This window comes from Triticum aestivum, chromosome 3D, assembly GCF_018294505.1.
Source record: "Triticum aestivum cultivar Chinese Spring chromosome 3D, IWGSC CS RefSeq v2.1, whole genome shotgun sequence".
In the NCBI taxonomy this organism is placed as follows: domain Eukaryota; kingdom Viridiplantae; phylum Streptophyta; class Magnoliopsida; order Poales; family Poaceae; genus Triticum; species Triticum aestivum.
Genome location: NC_057802.1, coordinates 122,154,023 through 122,180,814, shown reverse-complemented (window position 1 = coordinate 122,180,814; position 26,792 = coordinate 122,154,023). Strand labels below are relative to the sequence as shown.

At 44.6% G+C, this 26,792-nt stretch overlaps 1 long non-coding RNA gene across 1 annotated transcript; it reads left to right on the top strand.

Moving 5' to 3' along the window:
* The first annotated feature begins 14,080 nt into the window (after positions 1-14,080).
* On the top strand, positions 14,081-15,589 carry LOC123077793 (uncharacterized). The gene is made up of 2 exons (XR_006436832.1): positions 14,081-15,016; positions 15,089-15,589. It is a non-coding gene; the product is annotated as an uncharacterized lncRNA (long non-coding RNA).
* The last annotated feature ends 11,203 nt before the right edge of the window (positions 15,590-26,792 follow it).

Sequence of the window (26,792 nt, the reverse complement as noted above, 5' to 3'; positions counted from 1 at the left end):
AAGATAAATAGATCAAGTTGGCCAAACAAAACCCAAATATCAAAGAAGAAATACGAGGCTATAAGAGATCATGCATATAAGAGATCAAAGAAACTCAAATAACTTTCATGGATATAAAAATATATAACTGATCATAAACTTGAAGTTCATCAAATCCCAACAAACACACCACAAAAGAGTTACATCATATGGATCTCCAAGAGACCATTGTATTGAGAATTCAGCGAGAGAGAGAAAACCATCTAGCTACTAACTACGGACCTGAAGGTCTACAAAGAATTACTCACGCATCATCGGAGAGGCACCAATGGAAGTGGTGAACCCCTCCGTGATGGTGTCTAGATTGGATCTGGTGGTTCTGGACTCTGCGGCGGCTGGATGAATATTTCGTCGACGCTTCTAGGGTTTCCGGAATATTGGGTTATTTATAGAGCAAAGAGGCGGTCCGGGGGGCACCCGAGGTGGGCACAACCCACCAGGGCGCGCCAGGGCCTCCTGGCGCACCCTGGTGGGTTGTCCCCTCCTCGGGACTCCCCCCAGGTGCAACCAGGGCCCATCTGCTTCCTTTTGGCCCATAAAAAATCATCGTGAAGTTTCGTGGCATTTGGACTCCGTTTGATATTGATTTCCTGCGATGTAAAAAACATGGAAAAAACAGCAACTGGCACTTGGCACTATGTCAATAGGTTAGTACCAAAAAATGATATAAAAATAACTATAAAATGATTATAAAACATACAAGATTGATAATAAAACAACATGAAACAATAAAAAATTATAGATACGTTGGAGACGTATCAGCTGCCTTCATTAAATTAGGAGAAGAGGCAATCAACAAATGTTCCTTGCTTTGATGAAGATAAAAGCTATACAATTATGTTTCGAAATCAAGACAATACCCATTTTTTAATCGAATACTTAGTGTCTATTGATGTTGCATGTTTTATCAGGTTTCTATGTAACTTGTGTCATTTCGGCTTATGTGGTATGTGGACTATGAACCTGATCTTTTGTTCTATTAGCAAAAGTATGATGATGATGTGTGCTGTGAAATAGGCACATTGTTTCGAGATTAATTGGCTGCCATGTGATGCGAAAATATTATGTGTTGAACGACTGACTTGCACAATGGAAATATGGATTAAATGCATAGAAACTATACAAATAAAATAAATAAATTTAAAATAATTAGTGCAAAATGGATATGGCCCAACAACAGGCCAATAAAAATTGATTATTGTACCAAACAATATCGAGCTGCAATTGGCCATGGCCTAGAGAATGGATATAAAATGTAAATTGCCAAGTTATTGGGCTCGGCCAATTTAGAAACACAATGTCCATTGGGCCAAGGAAAATCCACCGACGTTGGTTTGTCACCCAATACGGCGACAATGTACAAAACGTCACTGAAAGTCAAATATTTAGTGACGTTCTGGGCACGCGCCGTCACTAGGAGTAATCTATGACGGGGATTATGTGACGATGCTTGTGACGCACGAAAAATGTCACACATGGGTATTCTATGACGTTTATCAATGTTCGATGACGTTCTTCAGCTCGTCACAGTAGGCTTGATCTCTTGTAGTGTATCAAAGCGTATATTCCAACTCCGAGAGGCTTGCACCAGTCCATAAATGGATCGCTGGAGCTTGCACACTTTGTTAGCACCTTTAGGATCGACAAAACCTTATGGATGCATCATATACAACTCTTCTTTAAGATATCCATTAAGGAATGCAGTTTTGACATCCATTTGCCAAATTTCATAATCATAAAATGCGGCAATCGCTAACATGATTCGGACAGACTTAAGCATCGCTACGGGTGAGAAGGTCTCATCATAGTCAACTCCTTGAACTTGTCGAAAACCTTTCGCAACAAGTCGAGCTTTGTAGACAGTAACATTACCGTCAGCGTCGGTCTTCTTCTTGAAGATCTATTTATTCTCTATGGCTTGCCGATCATCAAGCAAGTCAACCAAAGTCCACACTTTGTTCTCATACATGGATCCCATCTCAGATTTCATGGCCTCAAGCCATTTCGCGGAATCTGGGCTCATCATCGCTTCCTCATAGTTCGCAGGTTCATCATGGTCTAGTAACATGACTTCCAGAACAGGATTATCGTACCACTCTGGTGCGGATCGTGCTCTGGTTGACCTACGAGGTTCGGTAGTAACTTGATCTGAAGTTTCATGATCATCATCATTAGCTTCCTCACTTATTGTTGTAGGAATCACTGGAACTGATTTATGTGATAAACTACTTTCCAATTCGAGAGAAGGTACAATTACCTCATCAAGTTCTACTTTCCTCCCACTCACTTCTTTCGAGAGAAACTCCTTCTCTAGAAAGGATCCATTCTTAACAACGAATATCTTGCCTTCGGATCTGTGATAGAAGATGTACCCAACAGTCTCCTTTGGGTATCCTATGAAGACACATTTCTCCGATTTGGATTCGAGCTTATCAGCTTGAAGCTTTTTCACATAAGCATCACAACCCCAAACTTTAAGAAACGACAACTTAGGTTTCTTGCCAAACCACAGTTCATATGGCATCTCAACGGATTTAGATGGTGCCCTATTTAACGTGAATGCAACCATCTCTAAAACATAACCCCAAAACGATAGTGGTAAATCAGTAAGAGACATCATAGATCGCACCATATCTAATAAAGTACGGTTACGACGTTCGGACACACCATTACGCTGTGGTGTTCCAGGTGGCGTGAGTTGCGAAACTATTCCACATTGTTTCAAATGAAAAGCAAACTCATAACTCAAATATTCACCTCCACGATCAGGATCGTAGAAACTTTATTTTCTTGTTACGATGATTTTCTACTTCACTTTGAAATTCTTTGAACTTTTCAAATGTTTCAAACTTATGCTTCATCAAGTAGATATAACTATATCTGCTCAAATCATCTGTGAAGGTCAGAAAATAATGATACTCGCCGCGAGCCTGAACCCTCATTGGTCCGCATACATCAATATGTATTATTTCCAATAAGTCTGTTGCTCGCTCCATTATTCCGGAGAACGGAGTCTTAGTCATCTTGCCCATGAGGCATGGTTCGCAAGCATCAAGTGATTCATAATCAAGTGATTCCAAAAGCCCATCCGCATGGAGTTTCTTCATGCGCTTTACACCAATATGACCTAAACGGCGGTGCCCACAAATAAGTTGCACTATCATTATTAACCTTGCATCTTTTGGCTTAAATATTATGAATATGTGTGTAACTACAATAAAGATTCAACAAAAATAGACCACTCATTAAGGGTGCATGACCATAAAAGATATTACTCGTATAAATAGAACAACCAATATTCTCTGATTTAAATGAATAACCGTCTCGCATTAAACAAGATTAATAACCCACAAGTATAGGGGATCGCAATAGTTTTCGAGGGTAGAGTATTCAACCCAAATTTATTGATTCGACACAAGGGGAGCCAAAGAATATTCTCAAGTATTAGCAGCTGAGTTGTCAATTCAACCACACCTGGATAACTTAGTATCTGCAGCAAAGTATTTAGTAGCAAAGTAGTATGGAAGTAATGGTAACAGTGGCAAAAGTAACATCGATAGTTTTGTAGTGATTGTAACAGTAGCAACGGAAAAGTAAATAAGCAGAGAACAATATGTGAAAAGCTCATAGGCATTGGATCGGTGATGGATAATTATGCCGGATGCGATTATTCATGCAACAGTTATAACATAGGGTGACACAGAACTAGCTCCAGTTCATCGATGTAATGTAGGCATGTATTCCGAATATAGTCATACGTGCTTATGGGAAAGAACTTGCATGACATCTTTTGTCCTACCCTCCCGTGGCAGTGGGGTCCTATTGGAAACTAAGGGATATTAAGGCCTCCTTTTAATAGAGTACCGGACCAAAGCATTAACACATAGTGAATACATGAACTCCTCAAACTCATCACCGGGAGTGGTCCCGATTATTGTCACTTCGGGGTTGCCGGATCATAACACATAATAGGTGACTATAGACTTGCAAGATAGGATCAAGAACTCACATATATTCATGAAAACATAATAGGTTCAGATCTGAAATCATGACACTCGGGCCCTAGTGACAAGCATTAAGCATAGCAAAGTCATAACAACATCAATCTCAGAACATAGTGGATACTAGGGACCAAACCCTAACAAAACTAACTCGATTACATGATAAATCTCATCCGACCCATCACCGTCCAGCAAGCCTACGATGGAATTACTCACGCACGGCGGTGAGCATCATGAAATTGGTGATGGAGGATGGTTGATGATGACGACGGCGACGGATTCCCCTCTCCGGAGCCCCGAACGGACTCCAGATCAGCCCTCCCGAGAGAGATTAGGGCTTGGCGGCGGCTCCGTATCGTAAAACGCCATGAATCCTTCTCTCTGATTTTTTTCTCCCCGAACGTGAATATATAGAGTTGGAGTTGAGGTCGGTGGAACACCAGGGGGCCCACGAGGTAGGGGGCGCGCCCCCACCCTCGTGGACAGGGTGTGGGCCCCCTGGCCTTGATTCTTTCGCCAGTATTTTTTATTATTTCCAAAAATAATCTCCGTGAAGTTTCAGGTCATTCCGAGAACTTTTATTTCTGCACAAAAATAACACCATGACAATTCTGCTGAAAACAGCGTCAGTCCGGGTTAGTTCCATTCAAATCATGTAAGTTAGAGTCCAAAACAAGGGCAAAAGTGTTTGGAAAAGTAGATACGACGGAGACGTATCAACTCCCCCAAGCTTAAACCTTTGCTTGTCCTCAAGCAATTCAGTTGATAAACTGAAAGTGATAAAGAAAAACTTTTACAAACTCTGTTTGCTCTTGTTGTTGTAAATATGTAAAGCCAGCATTCAAGTTTTCAGCAAAGATTATGAACTAACCATATTCACAATAACATTTAGGTCTCATGTTTACTCATATCAATGGCATAATCAACTAGGGAGCAATAATAATAAATCTCGGATGACAACACTTTCTCAAAACAATCATAATATGATATAACAAAATGGTATCTCGCTAGCCCTTTCTGAGACTGCAAAACATAAATGCAGAGCACCTTTGAAGATCAAGGACTGACTAAACATTATAATTCATGGTAAAAGAGATCCAGTCATAGTCATACTCAATATAAATTACTAGTAATGGATGCAAATGACAGCGGTGCTCTCCAACTGGTGCTTTTTAATAAGAGGGTGATGACTCAACATAAAAGTAAATAGATAGGCCCTTCGCACAGGGAAGCAGGGATTTGTAGAGGTGCCAGAGCTCAATTTTGAAGCAGAGATAAATAATATTTTGAGTGGTATACTTTCATTGTCAACATAACAACCGAGAGATCTCGATATCTTCCATGCTACACACATTATAGGCGGTTCCCAAACAGAATGGTAAAGTTTATACTCCCCCTCCACCAACAAACATCAGTCCATGGCTTGTCCGAAACAATGGGGGCCTCCAACTAACAACAATCCTGGGGGAGTTTTGTTTGCAATTATTTTGATTTTATTTTCTTAAAGCATGGGACTGGGCATCCCGGTGACCAGCCATTTTCTCGTGAGTGAGGAGTGGAGTCCACTCCTCTTGAGAATAACCCGCCTAGCATGGAAGATACAGACAGCCCTAGTTGATACATGAGCTATTCGAGCATACAAAACAGAATCTCATTTGAAGGTTTAGAGTTTGGCACATACAAATTTACTTGGAACGGCAGGTAGATACCGCATATAGGAAGGTATGGTGGAGTCATATGGAATAACTTTGGGGTTTAAGGGATTGGATGCACAAGCAGTACTCCCGCTTAGTACAAGTGAAGGCTAGAAAGAGACTGGGAAGCGACCAACTAGAGAGCGACAACAGTCATGAACATGCATTAAAATTAATTTACACCGAATGCAAGCATGAGTAGGATATAATCCACCATGAACATAAATATCGTGGAGGCTATGTTGATTTTGTTTCAACTACATGCGTGAACATGTGCCAAGTCAAGCCACTCGAATCATTCAAAGGAGGATACCACCCTACTATACCACATCACAACCATTTTAATAGCATGTTGGCATGCAAGGTAAACCATTATAAACTCCTAGCTAATTAAGCATGGCATAAGCAACTAAAATCTCTAATTGTCATTGCAAATATGTTTATCCATAATAGGCTGAATCAGGAACGATGAACTAATCATATTTACAAAAACAAGAGAGGTCGAGTTCATACCAGCTTTTCTCATCTGAATCAATTCATCATATATCGTCATTATCGCCTTTCACTTGCACGACCGAACGGTGATAATAATAATAGTGCACGTGCTTTGGACTAAGCTGGAATCTGCAAGCATTCAATAAACAGGAGAAGACAAGGCAATATGGGCTCTTGGTTAAATTAACAATGATGCAAATAAGAGCCACTTTAACATTTTCATAATGGTCTTCTCTTATCGACCCCCAAAGAAAAGAAAAGAAATAAAACTATTTACACGGGAAAGCTCCCAACAAGCAAAAGAAGAACAAGAAATCTTTTTGGGTTTTCTTTTAATTACTACTACTACAACATGAAAAGTAAATTAGCTAAAAGCTACAACTAATTTTTTGGTTTTTCTTAAGGTTTTTCAAACACACAAGAAGAAAGCATAAAAAGGAAAATAAACTAGCATGGATAGTACAATGAAAAAGTATGAGCACCGACAACTAGCGTAAGTGTGTGAATCATGAATGTAATGTCGGTGAGAAATATGTACTCCCCCAAGCTTAGGCTTTTGGCCTAAGTTGGTCTAGGGCCATGGCTGGCCTAGCGGATATCCGAAGTTGTAAATGGGGTCGTACTGAGATGCAGTGGCTATTGCATCATGGGCCGCAGCTTGGAGGCGAGCTGCCCTCGTCCTCCTCTCGTACTCATTTGCCTCCTCCCTGGTTATGACATATCTCCCCTTTGCCTGAAAGTCAAAGAGAGTAGGAGCAGGGAGAACAATATTGACAGTGTGACGCCTGTCAAAGATTAGTCGGTACTGGAGAGGCGGTTCATTCCTCTCAACAAACTGATGGCGAACCATGGCATTAAAATCTAGATAAGGAGGAGGCAATTCCATATCATAATCACGAATAGGTATCTCAAGATAATTAGCTAAACGGGTTGCATAAATTCCACCAAACAAATCTCCATTTATACTGTTATTATGCAACGTACGCGCCACAATAGCTCCCAAATTATAATGTTTATCTCCTAATACAGCACTCCTGAGAACACTGAGGTTAGGAACACACATGTGGCATGCCTCATCCTTACCGTTTATGCATCGGCCTATAAAGAGAGAAAAATAATGTATAGTAGGAAAATGAATGCTCCCTATGGTAGCTTGTGTTATTTCTCTAGATTCCCCCACTGTGATACTAGCAAGGAAATCTCTAAACTCAGATTTGCGGGGTTCACTAGCACTACCCCACTGCGGGAGTTTACAAGCAGTAGTAAAATCCTCTAGGTCCATGGTATAGGATTTATCATAAAGATCAAACAAGACCGTGTGAGAGTTGCGTGATGATGAAAATCTAAATCTCCTTATAAAGGAATCGGTAAGGTAGTAGTGTTGGAGGCACTTATCTGACATGAAGCCCTCCAAATCAGCGTTACGCACATATGCCTCAAATGCCTCCTTAATTCCTGCTCGGACCATGAAATTTTTTGACGGCCATTCACAGGGCCGCACTTGAGCTTCTCTTGGTGGTTCATGGTCCGGCTCATGTATTGCAGGTCTGGGTCCTTGCTTCCTTGAAGGACCACCTTGGTACATCTTCCTAAACATATTTCTTCCTCTGAAAAATTTCTAAAATTTTTAGTAACTTCAAATAAAAGTGAACCAAGCTCACCAAAATTGATAGCAACTACTCCCACAAGTACCTAGAGACTATATCATGCATTAGAACTACTTGGGACCATATAATTTGACATGCAAGCTCAAGAACAGGGTCACCTAGGCAGCAAAAATTTGCAATAAATAAAGCACTAGAACAAAAACTAATTGGACCATTGGAGGAGTCACATACCAAAGAACAATCCCCCAAAGCAGTTTTGTGAGTGGAGCTTTGAGCAAGGAGATCGAAAATCACAGCAAAATGAGCTAGAACTCGTGCTTGAGATGGCTGGTGATTTTTTGGGAGGAAGAAGGAGTGTGTGGTTGTAGAAATAAGTGGAGGGGAGCCACCATGGGCCCACGAGGCAGGGGGCCGCGCCCAGGGGGTGTGGGCGCGCCCTGGACCCTCGTGGCCAGGTGCTTGCTCCCCCTGCTGTGTTCTCAGTGCCAGATATTCTCAAATATTCCAGAAAAAATCATATTTCAATTTTGGGGCATTTGGAGAACTTTTATTTTTGGGGTGTTTTTTTATTGCACGGATAAATCAGAAAACAGATAGAAAATACTAATTTTGCTTTATTTAATCTAAATAACAGAAAGTAAAAAGAAGGTACAGAAGGTTGTGCTTTCTAACTTCATCCATCTCATGCTCATCAAAAGGAATCCACTAACAAGGTTGATCAGGTCTTGTTAACAAACTCATTCCGAATCGCATGAAACCGAAGAATTTTCGAATAGCACTAGGTTACCTCAACGGGGATATGCACATCCCCAATAATAAGAATATCATATCTCTTTTTGACAGTAGGAAGAGGAATTCAAAACCTCCAAAAATAATTGATGGAATTTTTCCAATAGAATTGATACTGTGGACTTGAGGTTGTTTCCTCGAAAAGTGTACCGTATGCTCATTACCATTAACATGAAAAGTGACATTGCCTTTGTTGCAATTAGTAACAGCCCCTGCAGTATTCAAAAAGGGTCTTCCAAGAATAATAGACATACTATCGTCCTCGGGAATATCAAGAATAACAAAGTCCGTTAAAATAGTAACGTTTGCAACCACAACAGGTACATCCTCACAAATTCCGACAGGTATAGCAGTTGATTTATCGGACATTTGCAAAGATATTTCAGTAGGTGTCAACTTATTCAAATCAAGTCTATGATATAAAGAGAGAGGCATAACACTAACACCGGCTCCAAGATCACATAAAGCAGTTCTAACATAGTTTCTTTTAATGGAGCATGGTATAGTTGGTACTCCTGGATCTCCTAGTTTCTTTGGTATTCCACCTTTAAAAGTATAATTAGCAAGCATGATGGAAATTTTCTTGAAATATTAACTTCCAGTTGAGTCAAGTGGTTGTGGTACCCAGACATTCTGAGTATATGTTCACCGACAGAACTATTCTCCTCCATCTTGCAGCTATAGAACTTATTGGAGACTTCATATCTCTCAATTCGGGCATTTGCTTGAAATATTAACTTCAACTCCTGGAACATCTCAGATGCTCAATGATGTTCAAAACATCGTTGAAGTCCCGATTCTAAGCCGTAAAGCATGGCACACTGAACTATTGAGTAGTCATCAGCTTTGCTCTGCCAGACGTTCATAACGTCTGGAGTTGCTCCTGCAGCGGGTCTTGCACCTAGCGGTGCTTTCAGGACGGAATTCTTCTATGCAACAATGAGGATAATCCTCAAGTTACAGACCCAGTCCGTGTAATTGCTACCATCATCTTTCAACTTAGCTTTCTCTAGGAACGCATTAAAATTCAAATGAACGGTAGCACGGCCCATTGATCTACAACAACATAGACATGCAAAAACTATCAGGTACTAAGTTCATGATAAATTAAAGTTCAATTAATCATATTACTTAAGAACTCCCACTTAGATAGACATCCCTCTAGTCATCTAAATGATCACGTGACACATATCAACTAAACCATGTCCGATCATCACGTGAGATGGAGTAGTTTTCAATGGTGAACATCACTATGTTGATCATATCTACTATATGATTCACGTTCGACCTTTCGGTCTCAGTGTTCCGACGCCATATCTGCATATGCTAGGCTCGTCAAGTTTAACCCGAGTATTCTGCACGTGCAAAACTGGCTTGCACCCGTTGTATGTGAACGTAGAGCTTATCACACCCGATCATCACGTGGTGTCTCAGCACGAAGAACTGTAGCAACGGTGCATACTCAGGGACAACACTTATACCTTGAAATTTAGTGAGAGATCATCTTATAATGCTACCGCCGTACTAAGCAAAATAAAATGCATAAAAGATAAACATCACATGCAATCAAAATATGTGACATGATATGGCCATCATCATCTTGTGCCTTCGATCTCCATCTCCAAAGCACCATCATGATCTCCATCGTCACCGGCTTGACACCTTGATCTCCATCGTAGCATCGTTGTCGTCTCACCAACTATTGCTTCTACGACTATCGCTACCACTTAGTGATAAAGTAAAGTAATTACACAGCGATTGCATTTCATACAATAAAGCGACAACCATAAGGCTCCTGCCAGTTGCCGATAACGGTTACAAAACATGATCATCTCATACAACAATTTATATCTCATCATGTCTTGACCATATCACATCACAACATGCCCTGCAAAAACAAGTTAGACGTCCTCTACTTTGTTGTTGCAAGTTTTACGTGGCTGCTATGGGCTTCTAGCAAGAACCGTTCTTACCTACGCATCAAAATGATGTCTACTACGCAACCTTCTTCTTGTAGACGTTGTTGGGCCTCCAAGTGCAGAGGTTTGTAGGACAGTAGCAAATTTCCCTCAAGTGGATGACCTAAGGTTTATCAATCCATGGGAGGCGTAGGATGAAGATGGTCTCTCTCAAACAACCCTGCAACCAAATAACTAAGAGTCTCTTGTGTCCCCAACACACCCAATACAATGGTAAATTGTATAGGTGCACTAGTTCGGCCAAGAGATGGTGATACAAGTGCAATATGGATGGTAGATGTAGGTTTTTGTAATCTAAAATTATAAAAACGACAAGGTAACAAGTAATAAAAGTGAGCGAAAATGGTATTGCAATGCTTCGAAACAAGGCCTAGGATTCATACTTTCACTAGTGCAAGTTCTCTCAACAATGATAACATAATTAGATCATATAACAATCCCTCAACATGAAACAAAGAGTCACTCCAAAGTCACTAATAGCAGAGAACAAACGAAGAGATTATTGTAGGGTACGAAACCACCTCAAAGTTATTCTTTCCGATCAATCCATTGGGCTATTCCTATAAGTGTCACAAACAGCCCTAGAGTTCATAGTAAAATAACACCTTAAGACACACATCAACCAAAACCCTAATGTCACCTAGATACTCCAATGTCACCTCAAGTATCCATGGGTATGATTATACGATATGCATCACACAATCTCAGATTCATCTATTCAAACCAACACAAAGAACTTCAAAGAGTGCCCCAAAGTTTCTACCGGAGAGTCAAGACGAAAACGTGTGCCAACCCCTATGCATAGATTCCCAAGGTCACGGAACCCGCAAGTTGATCACCAAAACATACATCAAGTGAATCAATAGAATGCCCCATTGTCACCACAGGTATCCCACACAAGACATACATAAAGTGTTCTCAAATCCTTAAAGACTCAATCCGATAAGATAACTTCAAAGGGAAAACTCAATCCATTACAAGAGATAGAGGGGGAGAAACATCATAAGATCCAACTATAATAGCAAAGATCGCGGTACATCAAGATCGTGCCAAATCAAGAACACGAGAGAGAGAGAGATCAAACACATAGCTACTGGTACATACCCTCAGCCCCGAGGGTGAACTACTCCCTCCTCGTCATGGAGAGCGCCGGGATGATGAAGATGGCCACTGGTGATGATTCCCCCCCTCAGACAGGGTGCCGGAACAGGGCCCCGATTGGTTTTTGGTGGCTACATAGGCTTGTGGCGGCGGAACTCCCGATCTAGGTTATTTTCTGGAGGTTTGGGGATTTATAGGAGAGGTTGGCATCGAGAACAAGTCAGGGGGCCCCATGGAGAGTCCACGAGGCACAGGGGCGCACCCTCCACCCTCGTGGGGCCCACGGGACTCCCCTCCGGTAACTCTTCGTTCCAGTATTTTTTATATTTTCCAGAAAAAATCTCCGTTGATTTTCAGCGCATTCTGTGAACTTTTATTTCTGCACAAAAACAACACCACGGTAGTTCTGCTGAAAACAGCGCCAGTCCGGGTTAGTTCTAACCAAATCATACCAAAATCATGTAGAAATATTATAAACATGGCATGAATACATCAAAAATTTAGATACGTTGGAGACGTATCACAAAACCACAACGATTTTTCGTCAAGTGTGCTGTTTTAACCTTCAACAAGGACCGGTCGTAGTCAAACTCGATTCAACTAAAGTTGGAGAAATAGACACCCACCAGCCACCTGTGTGTGAAGCACGTCGGTAGAACCAGTCTCACGAACGAGGTCATGTAATGTCGGTCCGGGCCGCTTCATCCAACAATACTGCCGAATCAAAGTAGGACGTTGGTGGTAAGCAATATGACTATTATCGCCCACAACTCTTTGTGTTCTAATCGTGCATATAACATCTACGCATAGACCTGGCTCGGATGCCACTGTTGGGGAACATAGTATTTCAAAAAAATTCCTACGATCACGCAAGATCTATCCAGGAGAAGCATAGCAACGAGTGGGGAGAGTGTGTCCACGTACCCTCGTAGACCGAAAGCGAAAGCGTTTAGTAACGCGGTTGATGTAGTCGAACGTCTTCACGATCCAACCGATCCAAGTACCGAACGTACGACACCTCCGTGTTCAGCACACGTTCAGCACGATGATGTCGCTCAAGCTCTTGATCCAGTTGAGGACGAGGGAGAGTTCCATCAGCACGACGGCGTGGCGACGGTGATGATGAAGTTACCGGCGCAGGGCTTCGCCTAATCACTATGACGATATGACCGAGATGTGTAACTGTGGAGGGGGCACCACACACGGCTAAGAGAAGACTTGGTGTGCCTTTGGGGTGCCCCCCTCCCACGTATATAAAGGAGGGGGGAGGAGGAGGCCGGCCAAGGGGGGTGCGCGCCATAGGGGAGTCCAACTAGGATTCCCAATCCTAGCTGGAGTCCCCTTCCTTTCCAAGAGGGGGAGTGAGGGAAGGAGGAAGAGAGGAAGAAGGAAAGAGGGGGCGCCGCCCCTCCCTAGTCCAATTCGGACTTGCCATGGGGGGGGCGTTGCCTCCCCTTCTGGCCCTTCTCTCCTTTCCACTAAAGCCCATTAAGGCCCAATACTTCCCCCGGGGGTTCTGGTAACCTCCCGGTACTCCAAAATTTATCCGATACTTTCCGAAACCATTCCGGTGTCCGAATGTAACCTTCCAATATATGAATCTTTACCTCTCGACCATTTTGAGACTCCTCGTCATGTCCGTGATCTTATCCGGGGACTCCGAACAAACTTCGGTCATCAAGTCACATAACTCATAATACAAATCGTCATCGAACGTTAAGCGTGCGGACCCTACGGGTTCGAGAACTATCATTAGTGCAGGTTGCTGCTAATGTGACACTACGATCAGAGACCCTTCGACGAAACTGTGTGCGATGCCATAATCGCAAACGGTGGTGTAAAAAACCGTCAAAAAAGGTGCAAAACATTTGCGATAGAGGATGCATCAAACACGGTTCAGATTTTAGTTGCGTGTGTGATTCAGGGCATATGGTTCAGTTCAATTAACTGTTTTCGATGAGGAGGAAGAAAAGAAACGGGCAGCCAGATGAAGGTGTGTGCGATGTACATCATACAGTTCACTCGGATGAACTGTTTGTGGTTAGGCAACACAAAAGAAACGGTCAGCCAGATGAAGGTGTGTGCGATATACGGCATGTGGTTCACTCGGATGAACTATTTGCGTTGACCTAAGAGAACAGAAACGGTTCAACTTAACAAGACGTGTGTGTTGTGCGATGGGATTGCATACAGAACAAAAACACACACACATATATATATATATGGGGTGGGTCTATTATGATAACACCCTTAAGAGTCTTATTGTGCACATCAGTTTCTTATTCTCCTAACACCCCGCATTGTCACGCGCGCGCCACAGCCCCACCGAACTGCAAATACCCACCCCACGCACACCCCACCCCACCAAACCCACCTTCTTCCGCTGTCAAGCCCCCACCCACCTCTCCCCGATTCCCATCTCCCAACAGCAACCCACACCCTAGCGCGACCACCCTCCATCCCCATCCCCACAAGCACGGCGCTCCGGCGTGGCTCAGGCACCGGATCCCGAGCGGCCGCGGCCCCCTGGCGCCCCTCTCCTCCTTCGTCTGCCCCTCGCGCCCCCAACCTTCCTCCAACGCTACCGGAAGCCGCGACCGCCTCCGATGCGCCGCCGACCTGCCCCCCGCCGCCAGAGCACCTCCCTAGGCTGCCACCCGCCGCGCCACCCCATCTCCTTCTGCCGTCGCCCCTGCCGCGCCGCCCCTCCCATGCATCGCTTCGCCCCACCCAGTTCCCTAGTGCGCCACCACTGCTCCCCGCAACCACCTGCTCGTCCTCTTCGGCGCAGCCCCCGCGATCCTGGTGGCGCTCTGACGACTGGCCGTTCCTCTATGGGCCAGATCCGGTGAGATTTTACCAATCCCACACCTCCTCGAGCCAGATCCGGTGAGATCCACCGGCTCTTCCTCTCCAACGACGGCCCAAAATCCACGGCCCTGGAGCTGCCTCGGGGTCCTCCTCTCCGGCTGGCCTCGTCGTCTCCTACCTCCGCTGGGAACGGGATCCGCGCTCATGTGCCCCCCAGCTTCTCTTCTGGCCAGGAAAAATGGCCTCGATCCGACGATTCCTCCTCTCATCGTCATCCCCTTCTCTGTCAGTTGCCATCCACCATGGGGAGAGGGCAGAAACTCCCAGCACCAGTCTGTGTCATTCGAGCGGTAAAGCCCCCTTGCAGTTTGTGACATGTACGAGTGCAGTGCGTTAGTCGCGTTGGTGCAGCCCGCTGGCATCCAGCAGGGGATGCAGCTCTTCGGTGGGTGAAGTGCGGTCCACGACGAGCGCCAATGCAGTGCTGTGCCCCACAGGAGGTGAGCGCCCTCCTCTCCCTCCTTTCCTTCTTCCTCCTCACCTCTCCCTCACACCTCGCTTGTGCCCCGCAGGTGGCACCATGGCCATCTCAATCTTGTCCCTGCGCCACACCATGGATCCCGTTCGATAGCGAGCTCCCCGGCGACCAAGTGCTGCAGCCCACTTTTTTCTTTTTGCAATTCGCATGTTAAAGTTTCTTTTTGCAGTGTGTGTGATGTTCGGTGTAAGCTCGAATGAAGACACAGATCAGTCCCCTATGTTCTCTAATGCAGAAAAAAGGAGGAAAAACCAATTATAGGAAAAGAAACAAAAGACTCGCTCTCCTGCATGCACTTCGTTTAGAGTTTGATTGATGTCCTGTATTGTGGGTCGTGGAGTTCGATTGGGGCTCCCCTAGTAAAGTTCATAAAAAATTGTCCATTGAGATTTGCAGTGCAGTGCATAGTATAGAGGACTTTACTTTGTAAAAACTTCTATAGAGGAGTTCACTTTTTTCTTATTTTTGGAAGAATTCTTTTGCAAATTTGTATGGACATAGTTTATAATTTGTGAAAAATCGGATGTTGAAAGCATGATGTAGTTTCTCTGTTAACAACCCCTTTGTCGTTACGACCAAAAAAGCATGCAGTTTGTTTCGAATTGGGTCGCGGCTCACTTCATCCGCACTTGCAGTGCATTTTGCTGTCGCGTGCGGTTCACTACACCTGGCCTCGCAGTTGAGATGAAATTATAAAGAGAAAATGCTAGAAAAAATAAAAATAATGCAGTTCCCTTTGTCGCCATTGCAATGTGGTTCATTTTGTAGTGAGTCAAAGTGGTTCACTTTGTAAAGCAAAAGATTGTCGAAAAGAAGTATGAAGTTCACTACTCTCGTTGGTGTGGTTCGCTACTCTCTTGTGTGTGGTTTGCTAGTCTCGTCTCCTGGTACAAAACACAAAACACACGAAAAAATTACGTTCGCTACTCTCTTGTGTGTGGTTTGCTAGTCTCGTCTCCTGGTACAAAACACAAAACACACGAAAAAATTACGTTCGACAAGAGAAATCATGAAGTTTACTACTCTCGTTGGTGTGGTTCGCTATTCTCTTGTGTGTGGTTTGCTAGTCTCGTCTCCTGGTACAAAACATACGAAAAAATTGTGTTCGACAAGAGAAATCATGAAGTTCACTTGACTGTCTGATGCAGTGCGGTTTCAAGTTCGAAAGCAGTGCGGTTTTCTGTCCGATGCGGTTCACTCGTCGATTTTGGTGTCGCGAAAAACAGAGTGTCCGCATTTCGGTAAATTCAAAACTGCTCTTAAACCGTAAGGAATTAGAGAGCGTGTTCTACATGAAAAAGTTGCGCCCCATCGATATCTTTCCAACGGCGTATAATTTGAATCATTCCGATCAGTGGTTTTTAAAAATTTCTCGAAAAACGGCCGCTGCCTCTCGTCATCATCCGCACAATTTTCAAAATTAACTAAAAATCGTAAGGAATCTCGAAAACATTTCAACATATGAAAATTGCGCCTCTTTCATAGATTTTCAACAGTATATTAGACACCTCGTTTCGACAAACTGTTAGAAAACTAGAGCGAAAACAGTACCGAAAATTTGATTTTTTTAAAAAAACAGAATTCCGCGATTTAATAAATTTGAAACTGCTCTTAAACCGTAACGAATTAGAGAAAATAATAGATATGAAAAAGATGCGCCTCAGCGATATCTTTCCGATGGTGTATCATTTTCTTCATTCGGACGAGCGGTTTAGAAAAAAACGCGAAAAAACGCTCGCTGCCACTCGTCGTGGTCCGCACCATTTTCAAAACTTCTCTTAAACCATGAGGAATCTCGAAAAGTGTTCAACATGGCGAAGAAGCGCATAATCCGTAGCTTTTCAACGGTATATTACATGCCTCGTTCCGACAAACGGTTAAAAACTAGAGCGAAAAAGGTACCGAAAAAACACAGCGTGCAGTTTTTTTGCGACGAGAAGTTCACTCGCCTGAGTACTGCAGCACACTTGGTTCAAACAATGACGTGCACCTGCGTTGAGCGTGCAGTGCGGAAGTGTTATCAGAATAGTTATTCTACTAATATTAGCAGAATAGACCGGCTGTATATATATATATATATATATATATATATATATATATATATATATATATATATATATATATATATATATATATATATATATATATATATACTACAAGTGCTTGCCACATAACTAGTTAAGGGTTTCAATGGTGCAAAAGTTGTCAAAAATTCTGAAAAAAATACTGAACTGACACACCTATAATATAACATGATCCAACGGAGGGATTAAAAAATACGACTGTATGTGTCCTGGACAAAAAAACAAATAGTTCAGTATATATATAGAGACAGACACACACTTATAAGGACATGCTTGCATAACCAAATTAAATATCCACTTACATAGGTGGATACTACAACCATGGCATTTGCACACACCAAAGTAAACTATTACATGCATAATTACATAGGTGGCTACTACACACATGACATTTCCACACACCAATAAGTAAACTATATATTACATGCATGATTAACTAGCATAAACTTTCATCTGACCATCATCTACTTCTTGTGACGCTTGCTCTGCTTGTGGCTCGATCCGGGCTCATCGATTTGGGTAACGAGGCACTTCCTCATGTCAACGATCCTCCTGTGCATCTCGTAGCATGTGTACACGTTCTTGGCCGCGAACCTGAGGTGAGGTTCATCCAGTTGCCGCATCCAGGCCCTGTGCCAGGATAGGGGGCTTGTTCTCTGGGCATCCTGCTTCATCTTTTCGTTGTAGGGGTTGATGAAGGCCGAGGAGAGTTCGACCAGGGAGTCCTTCTTCGTGCTGCCCCAGACCCTGTAGTGGTCATGGATTTCGACAAGGTTCTTGCAGGCCAAGCCCGTAACACCGAGCGCATTTACGTCATCTTTGGTTTCCACAGTGGCGAACTTGTAGTCGGTGCTGTTGACAAACCTGTTGAAACGGTCGCAAGGCTTTGTGGCCATGCAGTAGTGGTAGATGAGGACATGATGGCGCAAGCACAACTGGGCGATGGCAACCTTCTGATCTATGCCGGGACGACCGGCGGTGTACCGGAGGTCGATGCCGACCACCTTGTACTTGTCTCCAACAAGCAACTGCTCAACGATGTTGATGTAGTCGTCCACCACGGCCAGGTCGATGGTGTACACCACCGAGAGATCTGTCTCCCTCGCGTGGGTCTCCACTCTATGCTCGCCGAACTCCATTGGAGTGCCGCTGGACATCCCCTCTCTATGTGTCGTCGTGGGTGTGCTTGTTGTGTTGTGGGGTGCGATCGAAAGGTTGAAGAGACTAAGGTTATAATGGCCGCGGGAATTAAAGGGGAAGCCAGACGGCCAGGAATATCGGCAGGCCCTGATGTCAGTTCTAATTTACAACGCTTAACTTTATCGTGCCGCACGTAACTGCATCACGTGGCAAAGCGCGCGGAGCAACCGCATGCATACGGGGCCCCCGACGAGATCGTGCGCACGCCCAACCGTTGGCAGAGCGCGCGCGGAGGGACGCGAGCAGAGCGCTTCGCGGTCGCCTCAACGGCGAGCAACCATATATATATATGCATATAGCAGTTGAACACGCAAGGATGATGTCTACTACGCAACCTTCCTCTTGTAGACGTTGTTGGGCCTCCAAGTGCAGAGGTTTGTAGGACAGTAGCAAATTTCTCTCAAGTGGATGACCTAAGGTTTATCAATCCGTGGGAGGTGTAGGTTGAAGATGGTCTCTCTCAAACAACTCTGCAACCAAATAACAAAGAGTCTCTTGTGTCCCCAACACACCCAATACAATGGTAAATTGTATAGGTGCACTAGTTCGGCGAAGAGATGGTGATACAAGTGCAATATAGATGGTAGATATAGGTTTTTGTAATCTGAAAATATAAAAACAGCAAGGTAGCTAATGATAAAAGTGAGCGTAAATGGTATTGCAATGCTAGGAAACAAGGCCTAGGGTTCATACTTTCACTAGTGCAAGTTCTCTCAACAATAATTGTCGGAGTAAATGGCCACGGGTAGCCTAACCGACTGCCCCTGGCTCTTCCAAAAAATTATCAGGCCTTTGGGCCTTCAAGCGCTCCAAGCATCGGACCATCTTCCCTGGCCGGCTACCTCTGAAGCCGACTCACGGAAGGCGGCCCAGCCTCAGCAACCTCCCCCCGGGATAACCACAGGGTGGCCGACTCCGGGAAGCCGGCCGTAAAGGATGCCGACTTCCCTGAAGCCGGCCCCGAAGAACGCCGATTCCAAGAAGCCGGCCAAGACCGCAACCACCAAAGCTACGCCACATAACGGTGACAAGACGGGGTGTGTCCGCAGTGCGGCCCACTGCCCCCGAAACCAGGCATGGCCACAGGACGCCGTACGGGACGACCGTCTCCCGTCCGGCTCGGCACTGTAGCCATGCTAGCCTCGACGTCACCCACGGCAGACGCCGGTACGGCCCACGGGCGGCGGGCCCCTTCAGCCAGAGAGAGGCGCGGAGGCGGCCCGGCCTCCCCCAGTCGGCCAAGGGCGTAGCCGGCCCCCAGAAGTTGGCTACCCCCTCCCTCGAAGCATGTGCCACATTAAGGAGACAAGACGAGGTAAGGCTACAGTGAGAGCCCTCGAGGCGGCCCACTGTAGCCACGCTTACCTCAACGAAGCCCTCGTCATCAGGGGCGAGGCTACAGTAAGCAGCCGCCGACAAGATCCTAGGCGGTGGGGTCGGTCTGTCGACCAAGAGGCCGGCAGCCGGCGGGACCCACCAGTCGGCGGGCCGCAACAGCCGGCGGAGAAGGCGGCGAGCGTAGACACTGACGACTGGGACCAGTGCCCAGCTGGATTACAATTGTACCCCCGGGGGGTAGGCCTATATAACCCCCCCGGGGCACCCATGCAAAGGTTTGGCTTCGAAGCATAGCACACACACCATAGAAAGAGAGAGAAGCAAGAGCTAGCCTTGTTCTTCTTCTCCCTTGAACCCATCAGCTCTGGGAGCGACTGTAGCTACTTTTCCTGATCTAGTGATCATGCGGAGACCCCGCAGAGCAGGACTAGGGGTGTTATCTCCTCGGAGAGCCCCGAACCTGGGTAAGATCCGCCGGCGTGCATGTCTTCGCCTCATCCCGTTTCCAGGCACCAGCGACGTTTTATTGGCACCCACAATGATAAGCCACCCGTTGGCATATGTCGCACCTACCACCCGACAATAATAACATAATTGGATCATATAAATATCCCTCAACATGCAACAAAGAGTCACTCCAAAGTCACTAATAGCGGAGAACAAACGAAGAGATTATGGTAGGGTACGAGGCCACCTCAAAGTTATTCTTTTGGATCGATCTATTCAAGAGTTCGTACTAGAATAACACCTTAAGACACAAATAAACCAAAACCCTAATGTCACCTAGATACTCCAATGTCACCTCAAGTATCCGTGGGTATGATTATACGATATGCATCACACAATCTCAGATTCATCTATTCAACCAACACAAAGTACTTCAAAGAGTGCCCCAAAGTTTCTACCGGAGAGTCAAGATGAAAACGTGTGCCAACCCCTATGCATAAGTTCACAAGGTCACTGAACCCGCAAGTTGATCACCAAAACATACATCAAGTAGATCACGTGATATCCCATTGTCACCACAGATAAGCACATGCAAGACATACATCAAGTGTTCTCAAATCCTTAAAGACTCAATCCGATAACATAACTTCAAAGGAAAAACTCAATCCATTACAAGAGAGTAGAGGGGGAGAAACACCATAAGATCCAACTATAGTAGCAAAGCTCGCGATACATCAAGATCGTACCACCTCAAGAACACGAGAGAGAGAGAGAGAGAGAGAGAGAGAGAGAGATCAAGCACATAGCTACTGGTTCTTTTCTGGTGCCGTTGCCGGGGAGCAATAGCATGGGGTTGATATTCTCGTGTGTGCTTGTTTGCTTTCTTCACTAAGTAGATTTTGTTTTTTCTTTTTGTTTCTGTTTAGTTGTGGGTGAAACATACAAAAAAATTAAAGAATGAAAATACCAAAAAAAAAATACTTGCCTCTCATGCCTAATAAGTTTTTCAAAAAGAGAAGTGATTGGAAAGTTATGCATTGAAGAAGTGAGGGTCGACCTTGAGCACTTGTGTTCATGCTCACGGAAACAATGTAGAATTTTTCATGGAAGTTTCTCTGTAAATAATTAACCCCTTTCATATATCCATTGTATTATAAAAATAATGTGCCAAGCTTTGGTTTTAGGATGATTAGATTGCTTGTTTACTATGTGCAGAACAAAAACAGAAACTTTGGCTGTAGTGCGTTATTTTTCATTTTTTACTGGAAGGTCAAATGGGTCTGAAACGTTTTGCACATTACTTCTGTACAAATTTTTCAAATTTTCAAATTTATTTTATAATTTTTGGAGTTACAGAAGTTTACTAAACTTCCAGATTACTACAGACTGTCCTGTTTTTGACAGCTTCTGTTTTCTATGTGTTGATCGCTTATTTCGATGAATCTATGGGTAGTATCGGGGGGTATGAACCATGATGAAGTTGGAATACAGTAGATATAGTTCTAATATGAAATTGGAATAAGTTTGCAACAGTACCTAAAGGTAGTGATTTGCTTTATTATACTAACGGATCTCACAAAGTTTTTGTTAAAGTTTTGTGTGGATGAAGTGTTCGAAGATCGAGGAGCTATCAATGTGAGAAGAATAAAGAGAGGAAAGAGTTCAAGCTTGGGGATGCCCAAGGCACCCCAAGTAAATATTTCAAGGATACTCAAGCATCTAAGCTTGGGGATGCCCCGGTTGGCATCCCATCTTTCTTCTTCAGCAAATATCGGTGTACCTCGGTTTTTGTTTTGTTCACATGATTTGTGTCCTTTGTGTTTTTGTTTTTCCTTTAAGAACCATGCTAGTATGAGATAACCCTTAATTGATTTATATAATACTTCATGTGCTTCACTTATATCTTTTAAGTATGACCTTATAGAATTGCTCTTTGTGCTTCGCTTAAATGTTTTGAGTATGGTTTTATAGAATGCTTCGTGTGCTTCACTTATATACTTTGAGCTTGGATATTGGTTAGTCTATATTAATTGTAGAATGCTCCATGAACTTCACTTATATCTTTTGGAGTATGAATAATACTATAATCTAAAGTGGGGTTGGAAGAGTGTCAACTTTAGGAATTAGTGATCCCACTATTCCGAATGAGAAGAATTTTGCTTATGTGGAGAGTAGAAAAATTTCTATGCTTGTAGATCATGAAAAGAATACTTTATGTGATGGTTATATTGCTGAATTCATTCATGATGCTACTGAAAATTATTATGAGGGAGGAATATATGCTTGTATGAGTTGCAATAATACCAAGTTTCCTCTCTATGTGCTTAAAGTTTTGCAGTTATACTTGTTTTGCCTTCCTATGCTAGTTGATTCTTATTCCTATAAATTATGTTCTCACAAATCCCTAGGCATAGGAAGTGGGTTAGATTTAAATGTGCTAGTCATATTCTTCATGATGGTCTCTTTATGTTTCAATTCTTATCTTTTATGTGAGCATCATTGAAATCATCATGCCTAGCTAAAAGGCATTAAATAAAAGCGCTTGTTGGGAGACAACCCAATATTTACCCTTACTGTTTTTGTGTGTTTACATGGTTAAGCTACTGTAGTAATTGTGACTCCCCCGATTCAATCGTACACTAATCATACACGCAAACATGTACGATCAATATCAGGGACTCACGGGAAGATATCACAACACAACTCTAAAAATAAAATAAGTCATACAAGCATCATAATACAAGCCAGGGGCCTCGAGGGCTCGAATACAAGTGCTCGATCATAGACGAGTCAGCGAAAGCAACAATATCTGAGTACAAACATAACTTAAACAAGTTTGCCTTAAGAAGGCTAGCACAAACTGGGATACAGATCGAAAGAGGCGCAGGCCTCCTGCCTGGGATCCTCCTAAACTACTCCTGGTCGTCGTCAGTGGCCTGCACGTAGTAGTAGGCCCCTCCGGTGTAGTAGGAGTCGTCATCGAAGGTGGCGTCTGGCTCCTGGGCTCCAGCATCTGGTTGCGACAACCAAGAAGAAAGGAAAGGGGAAAAAATGGGGAGAAAAGCAACCGTGAGTACTCATCCAAAGTACTCGCAAGCAAGGATCTACACTACTTATGCATGAGTATCTGTGTAAAGGGCAATATCGGTGGACTAAACTGCAGAATGCCAGAATAAGTGGGGGATAGCTAATCCTGTCGAAGACTATGCTTCTGGCAGCCTCCATCTTGCAGCATGTAGAAGAGAGTACATGGTAAGTTCACCAAGTATCATCGCATAGCATAATCCTACCCGGCGATCCTCCCCTCGTCGCCCTGTGTGAGAGCAATCACCGGGTTATATCTGGCACTTGGAAGGGTGTGTTTTATTAAGTATCCGGTTCTAGTTGTCATAAAGTCGAGGTACAACTCCAAGACGTCCTATTACCGAAGATCACGGCTATTCGAATAGATAAACTTCCCTGCAGGGGTGCACCACATTACCCAACACGCTCGATCCCATTTGGCCGGACACACTTTCCTGGGTCATGCCCGGCCTCGGAAGATCAACACGTCGCAGCCCTACCTAGGCACAACAGAGAGGTCAGCACGCCGGTCTAAATCCTATGGCGCAGGGGTCTGGGCCCATCGCCCATTGCACACCTGCACGTTGTGAGGGCGGCCGGAAGCAGACCTAGCCTCCCTAATACAAGAGCAGGCATTCCAGTCCAATCCGGCGCGCGCCGCTCAGTCGCTGACGTCAAGAAGGCTTCGGCTGATACCACGGCGTCGAGTGCCCATAACTATTCCTGCGTAGTTGGTTAGTGCGTATAGGCAGTGGACAGACTCAGGTCAAATACAAAGATCTCGTTAAGTGTGTTATTTTAAAGTAACCGCGGACGCCGACCAGGGCCAGGCCCACCTCTCACCTAGGTGATCTCAACCTGCCCTGTCGCTCCGCCACAAAGTAACAGTCGGGGGCCGTCAGGAACGCAGGCCCACCTCTACCGGGATGGAGCCACCTGCCCCTTCAGCCCCCATCTCCGAACAGTATCATAAGTAATGTAACAGTATAAAGTATATAGAATATGCCCGTGATCACCTCCCGAAGTGATCACGGCCCAGTAGTATAGCATGGCAGACGGACAAGAGTGTAGGGCCACTAATGAAATACTAGCATCGTATACTAAGCATTTAGGATTGCAGGTAAGGGTAACAACTGTAGCAACAATGACAGGCTATGCAGCAGAATAGGATTAACCGAAAGCAGTAACATGCTACTACTCTAATGCAAGCAGTAGAGAGAAGGAATAGGCGATATCTGGTGATCAAGGGGGGGCTTGCCTGGTTGCTCTAGCAAGAAGGAGGGATCGTCAACACCGTAGTCGAACTGGGGATCGCCGGCAGTCTCGGGGTCTAGCGGAAAGAAGTAACGGAGGGGAAACACAATAAATAACAGAGCAATCAAAGCATCACAAAGCGTAACATGGCAATACGCGGTCTAGAGGTGACCTAACGCAGTAATAGGTGATACTGGTGAAGTGGGGAAAACATCCGGGAAAGTATTCCCGGTGTTTGACATTTTCGGACAGATGAAATGGAGGGGGATTGTTGCATGTTTGCTATGCTAGGGGCACGTGGCAGATGAACGGACTGCGTATTCGGATCCGTCTCGCTTTTCTAAGCAACTTTCATGTACAAAGTATTTTCATCTGATAAACGGTTTATTTTTTATGATTTTTCAAAGTTCTAAACAATTTCTTAAATTTCTGGTTTTATTTTAATTTGTTTTAATCCGAATTGACCAAGTCAACTCTGACTAGTCAAAAGGGCAGGGTGTGGCCCATATGTCATAGGCTATACCTAACAAATAAATAAAAACTAGCTTAATTAAATGAGGGTCCACATGTCATATGGCTAGTACCAAACCTAACTACTAATTAGCCCCTAAGCTAATTTGCATAGGGTCGGCCAGAGGCACAACCAGCCCCACCGCTGTGCACATACACGCACAACCCATGGGGGCGCCGGAGCAGCCAACAACGGCAGTAACATGCGAGAAACAACAGCATAGCAGCCGCATCAGTAGTAAGCAGCAGCAGCAGCATCTATCACAGCAGCTAGCAGGAGTAGCAGCGGAGCAGCGAACAACCAAGCAGGCATGGGAGCGGGCGTCGCGAGGCAGTAGCAGCTGCAGGAGCAGCAGCAAGCGAGCATCAGCTGCGGCAGCAGGAGCGGCTGCGCGGGCAACGACGAGCGGGTGGGCGACACGGCTGGGCGCGGTCGCGGTGCGGTGAGCACGCCTGGGCGGGGCCAGGGTGCGGCCACGGGCCGAGAGGAGCACGGCCACGGGGGGCGGCATCCAGGAGCTGGGGCGCGGTGGTTCGATAGTCTACGGCGACGAAATCAAAGGGGGGGGGGAAGGGGAACCGGTGTAGCTCACCGAGAGGAAGACGATGGCGAGCTCGTGCGGGGCCGGGGTTTACGAGGTGACGCGGATCGACGGTGAGCCCGCGGTGGCCGGAGGTGGAAGAAGACCTCGATCCGCACGATGCCGAGTCGTCGAGCTCGAACGGGTGGCCGTAGATGACGTAGAAGAACACTGCAGAGCTCCTGGACTCCTTGGTGGGGTGCGGGGACGACGGTGGTCGCGGGGACGATGCGGTGACGGCGATGACCTAGTCGGGTGAACAAGACACAGAGGGAGAGAGCGAAGCAGCGCGAGGGGAGGGGAAGTGGGGAGGTGCTAGGGTTTGCACAGGGGTCTGGCTCGGCCTTATCTAACAGGGGAGCCGTGGGATGGCCGGCGCGTGGTTGGGCACGACCATGGCGGCTAGATGCCTGCCACGAGCCCCCTGCCTCCTGTAGCGCGGGGGATGAAAGGGGGTGGGCTGGGTATTGCTCCTGTAGCATTAGAGCCCACGTAGTTTGCTCCTATTCCTTTTTTTTCTATTTTACTGTTTCCTTTTCTTACAACTCTGTTTTATTTTATTTTATATTTTCCTTAGCTTTGTAAAATATGACAATAGCTCCTAGAATAATATTTCAGAACAACCCACTGCCATAAAAGTTTTACCTGAAATAAAATAGTTTAGTATTTTATAAAATACCAAAGGCATTTATATAATTGTTTTTGCTACGGTTTAAATCATTTTAGAGTATTTAAACATTTTATAAAAGTGTGGTTTCTCCTCCATAATTACCTATGCATTATTTCGCTCACTCCGAACATTTTATTTTAATACTTGAGAACTTTTATTGTTTGCCTATAATTAAAATTTGAATTTGAATCGTTTTGAACTAACGCGAGTTTATTAATAGAAATCGAGGTGACGTGGCATCATTAGTAGAGGGTTACTATAGCTTAATTATCCGGGTGTCACAGTAATCATGTTTTATAGCTTTTGTTTCAATAAAGTGCCAAGTAAGACCTTTGGGAAGACTTGGGTGAAAGTTAATGTGATCTTGCTGTAAAAAACAGAAACTTTGCGCTCACGGGATTAGCTACCATTTTTTACAGAACAGTGCTTTTGAGTTGATTCTTTTTTCAGCAGATTAATAGACAAATTCCTCACGTCCACCAATTTATTTCATAATTTTTGGAGTAGCAGAAGTATAGTCGCTGTTCAGATCATTACAGACTGTTCTGTTTCTGACAGATTCTGTTTTCATTGCATAGTTTGCTTGTTTTC